Source organism: Chiloscyllium plagiosum, unplaced genomic scaffold, assembly GCF_037043375.1.
Source record: "Chiloscyllium plagiosum isolate Xiang-an unplaced genomic scaffold, Cpla_swu_hap1 HiC_scaffold_39, whole genome shotgun sequence".
NCBI classification, from domain to species: Eukaryota; Metazoa; Chordata; class Chondrichthyes; order Orectolobiformes; family Hemiscylliidae; genus Chiloscyllium; species Chiloscyllium plagiosum.
The window spans coordinates 79,588,108-79,593,514 of NW_028270177.1; the positions used below are offsets into that span (position 1 = coordinate 79,588,108).

Consider the following 5,407-nt stretch of genomic DNA (forward strand, 5'->3'; position numbering starts at 1 on the left):
TTCATCTGTCTATACTCCATGCAATAAAGTAGATGCATTTCAGGCCACCAGTTCTTTTGCATTCATCTACTCTCTGTCTACTCTTCCCATTATTAATGCTATCTTCCTGATTCTTAGCGTTTCCAGTTTCCACCGCACTGCCGACTTGTTTAATCTTGTGGTTCCCAGCCCTCTGCCACATTAGTATAAAACCTCCCCAACAGCAGTAGCAAAAACTCCCGAAAGGACATTCGTTCCCGTCTGGTTCAGATGTACATCGTCAATTTTCTTATAGTCCCACATTCCCCAGAACTGGTCGCAAAATCCAACAAATCTGAAACCCGCCCTGCAGCAGCATTCCTCAAGTCACGTGTTCATCGTGCCTTTCTTTATTCATTTCTACGCTGGCAGTCACATGGCACCGGCAGTAATCCCGAGATTACTACCTTTGTGGTCCTCCTCTTTAATTTCTCTCCTAGCTCCCTGAATTCTCCCTGAGTCCTCATCTCGTTTTTTTTTTCGTTGGTGCCTGTATGCACCAAGACAACTGGCTGTTCACGATCCCCTTTTTGAATGCTCTTCAGCCGATGGGCGACATCCCTCGCATGAGCACCTGGGAGGCAACATAACTCTCCAGAATTGCTGATGCTCCACAGTGAGTCCACCCGCAGTTCCAGAGTGACCACGCGGTCAAACAGGTTCTGCAGCTGGACACACTTCTTGCAAGTGTAAGTTTAGAAAACCTTTACAAGGATTTGCAAGGTTTGCACTGCTTGGACATGAGAACGAAACTGAATAAGCTTCGTCAGATTCCCAGGAGCTTCATTGCTTAGATATGGCCTCACAGAAGCTTATAAAAGCATGAGGAAGACAGACAAAGTAAATAGTCAGGGAGCACTTTTTCACAAGACACGCGAGTTCAAATCTACATAGCAAACTTTAATGCGAGAGAGGAAACATTTAAAAGGGATGTGAGGGACACATGTTTTTCACACAGAACTTTTGTGTGTGTGGAATGAATTGCTACATTTAGTGGCAGAGTCTTGTGCACTCACAACATTTCAAAGGCATCTGAATGGGTGTATAGACAGGAAGACCTCGGAGAGATAAGGCACAAATATTGGCAGATATGTATGGATTAATTTCGGTTATCTATTCAGCAAAGGCAAGTTGGATCGCGGGAGTTGTTTCCATGCTCGACAACTCTGAGATGATCCAGCCACCGGCAACGGTTTGAATACACCATTTGCAAAAAAAAACGCATGATGTTTGTTAGCCAACCAGCGAGTTTGGCTATTTTGTTTGGAGGGTGGATGGGCCCAACCGATCCAGAGATGAAGGTTTTCCGGATATTTGCTTCCAATGACCATTCTTCTTGACACTTTCCCAAGTTCACCATCAAAGAGTTTGGCTGAAGAAAATTACCTCCCATATCGCATTACCCACTTTGCTCTCCAGCGAATCCAAAAACTGACAGCTCTTAACATGGAACAGAATTAAAACTGAATAGGCAGTACCATGATCAGATACACCGAAGCTGAAGTGCTGTCTGTGAGGCACTGTGAGACATCACTGACATGAACCGCTCGCACAAGTAACAGCGAGGCAATTCCAAACCTACTGGAGATTTAGTTTATTGTCAAGTCCCAGAAAGTGCTCAAGTATCATATAAAAAATAGAATAACAACGAACCATTAAAAGTGAACATTTCCAATTATATCCGTGATTAAATTAGGCCATCAATGTGCCGGTGCCCCCATCTTTCGAGAGAGCCAATCACCTTTCTCCCTCACCAGGACAGTAATGAAGGAAATGAAAGTATAGTAACGTTTCACATCGCGATTGCCCACCTTTTCGCCACAGCATCAAAAAGCGGCGAACAGATTCAATGCAGGATCTTCTTTCGAAATAACGGTGAAATAACTATGTCTATTCACTTTCAGAGTAAACGGGGAACAACACAAGTTGTTTGGAATATGAATAACCAACATAGACTACTTGGGTCCCAGATTCTACTGATGCACAGACTTTCATATGAAAAGGTAGCTTGGGTGATTGCCCTCCACCCAATAATCTTCTGGCTGCCTTCTGTTTGCCCTGTCACATTAAACTTGTGCTGCTCTAATCGAATTTGTAGTTCTTGCCATTTGTCCGTATTGCAATTAGGAATAGCTGGTCGTGGCAACTCGTGACTGCCACACAAATTCTTTGCCCAAATTGGATAGTCCCGCAACGTGATTCGCAGTGCACGAACTTCGTAACGAGGATATGCCACGCGGCAAGTTAAAAAGCACGCTTCCATTTATTAAAGTAAGTTTCTGGGAACTGACAACCAGATTCCTCCTTACACTCGGAATTATGACAACACATAAACCAACAGCCTCTCTCAGAGACAAGTGATCAATGCCCATCTTGTGCCAGACAAACGTAGTTGACAAGATTGCACACAGGGACTGCACAGAAAACTATAGAGGAGAAGCAGACAGACGACCATCGAGCTGCATTCATGCAGTTCAGTTACCCTGTAAACCCCATGTACAGCTGTTCCTTGTAGGTACACACAGGGCACTGAGTCTCTTTGACTCCGGGACTTGGGACTCGGATTATATGACCGTCTGCAGCACTGGTTACTTTCTTGTGTGGTAACTCCCGATGGAACATATGTAAAACATGATAGCTCATTGAGAAATACGTCCAAAATAGTACCCAAGAGACGTATTTCTGTTGTGTTTCTGGTCCTGTTCCTGACATGACATCCAGCATTGTACTTATTGTGTGCTTCCTGACGATTCGGTGGATGCTTCCGTGATTGCATTGTGTGCAGTAATCTGCGTTTTAGCTGCAATTACGTGCGTTTGAAACCCAGGACCACCTGCCTCTATTCTGTTTTCTTCTTCACATGCGCAATTGCAACACAGTAAATGATCAATTAATATTGGAAAATGACATACACAGGCGTGTGAAAAGCCCAGTTTCCGTGGCAATTATGCAATGGTTAGAGATTACATTGATTCAGGAGATAAGGATGGAAAATGTGTTTGGGTAGAGATGAGGAACATTGAGGAAAGAGGAAACCAGCCGGTGTAGTTTACAAGAACACTTACAGTAACCACAGTGTAAAAAAAAACGAACAGGAAAAATACAGCCTGTGAATGCTAAAAGAAGGCAAGAATTATGGGAGACATTCATTTCCCTTCTTCCACTCCCGTTTGAATTGTAAAGAAACTTTGAAGAAAAACAATCGAAAAGTCATATATGCCCCATCGAACAACGTGTGTCATACCTTGGCCATTGATTACCGTAGATTAGAATACTTACAATATGGAAACAGGTCCTTCGGCCCAGCAACTCCACACCGACCCGCCCCAGCCCAAATGCATTCCTCTCCATTCACCCCGTCAATTTAGCACGGCCATTTCACCTAACCGGTACATTTTTGGACTGTGGGAGAAAACCAGAGCAAGTGCACGCAGCCACGGGGAGAATGTGCAAACTCCACACATTCCCTTGCTTGAGGCGGGAATTGACCCTGACTCTGTGGCATTGTGAAACAGCAGCGCTCACGATTGTGTCAGCATTAGATGGGACTTATTTGCCGTCTTTTATTGGGAAAAATCTCTTTCATTGTGAGCATCTGGAAAGACCAGTTCCTTCGCCAGAAAAAGAAATGAATATGTCACTAACCTTTGATTGTTTCATGTCCAAGAACACTCAGATCAATACCTCCCTTGATCAGCTCTGCTGGTCATGTTTGCAAAGAGATCGAGCAAATTGCCAAGTGTAATTTTCCTTTCAATCAATAATTTTGACTCAGTTTGGCTGCAAATATCTTTTTCTAACTTTGTGATTTTCTTCTTTTACATTGGTGTCTCGCACCTTACAATTGACAGCAGAGGTGGGAGAGGGGATGGAAGCATTTAGCCCATCAAGTCAGCGACAGCTTTCAATGAGATCACGGCTGATTTGGTTAATGCTGAAAAAGTGTTGCTGGAAAAGCGCAGCAGGTCAGGCAGCATCCAGGGAACAGGAGAATCGACGTTTCGGGCATAAGCCCTTCTTCAGGAAAGGCTTCAGGAATTTGGTTAATGCTCAACTCTGCTTTTTAGTCAGTACTCATGGCCGAGTGGTTAAGGTGATAGGTTAAAAATCCATTGGGGTTTCCCCGCGTACGTCCAAATCCTGCTGACTACGTTATGAATGACTTGCTGCTGGGCGAATTTTCACTCAAATTTCAAAAAACCTATTTTACAAACGAGGACGGTAATTTAATTACACTTTGGAACGCGAGTTCTTCATCAGAAATGTTCTATACTTAAAACATTATCTCTGTTAAAACGAAAATTGTTTGCGCAACGGAGCAAGACGGGCAACAGAAACGTCGACTTTCCTGCTCCTCGGATGCTGCCTGACCTACTGTGCTTTTCCAGCATCACTCTGATCTAAAGTCAGGTTTCCAACATCTACAGTCCTCACTTTTGCCTAGTTTCTTCAGTGTCTCTGGTTCCCAATTCAAGAACTCCATCTCTAGCGGTTTCATGTTTGTACCTCCGTGCTGAGGAGTTGAAGAGTGAAGAAAAGTAACTCACCCCCTCCATCTCTTGGGTAATTAGGGACTGAAAATGAATCGTGTCACATTGAAATACATCTACATGCGAATTAATCTCTGTCTTTTATTGGGAACCATCTCTTTCATTGTAACCATCAGGAAAGACCATTTCGTTCGCTAGAAAAAGAAATGAATATGTCACTAACCTTTGTTTGCTTCAGGTCCAAGAATACTCAGATCAATAGCTCCCTTGCTTACCTCTGCTGGTCATGTTCGCAAAGAGATATGGCAAATTGCCAAGTGTGATTTTCCTTTCAATAAATAATTTTGACTCAGTTTGCCTGCAAATATCTTTTCCTACCTTTGTGCTTTTCTTCTTTTACATTGGTGTCTCGCAGCTTACAAATGACAGCAAAGGTATGAAAGGAGATGGGAGCATTTCGCTCATCAAGTCAACGGTAGCTTTCAATGAGATCACGGCTGATTAGGTCAATGCTCAACGCACCTGAGCCGTCTGTAGTCATGGCCGAGTGGTGAAGGCGATGGATTAGAAATCCATTGGAGTTTCCCCACGTAGGTTCGAATCCTGCTGACTACGTTATGAATGCTTTCCTGCTGGTACAATTTTCGCTCAAAGTTCAGAAAAACTATTTTGTGAACCAGGCCGGTAATTTGATTAGACTTGGGAAACTCGAGTTCTACATCAGAAATGTTCCATATTTAAAACATTATCTCTGTTTCTCTTTCCAAATACACTGCTCGACACATCGGGTTTTGCAGCTGTTATTGAACATCCTGAGCAGAAGTGCTGCTTTTCATTAGATTCCTTTCATCCCTGTCCACTGTTCTCTGACTCGGGTCAGTGGCAACACTTCCTCCTGC

General features: G+C 43.5%; 1 non-coding gene across 1 annotated transcript; it reads left to right on the forward strand.

Annotated features, from left to right (window-relative positions):
• Positions 1–5,041: 5,041 nt before the first annotated feature.
• On the forward strand, positions 5,042–5,123 carry trnas-aga (transfer RNA serine (anticodon AGA)). Its single transcript has one exon. It is a non-coding gene; the product is annotated as a tRNA-Ser (tRNA).
• The last annotated feature ends 284 nt before the right edge of the window (positions 5,124–5,407 follow it).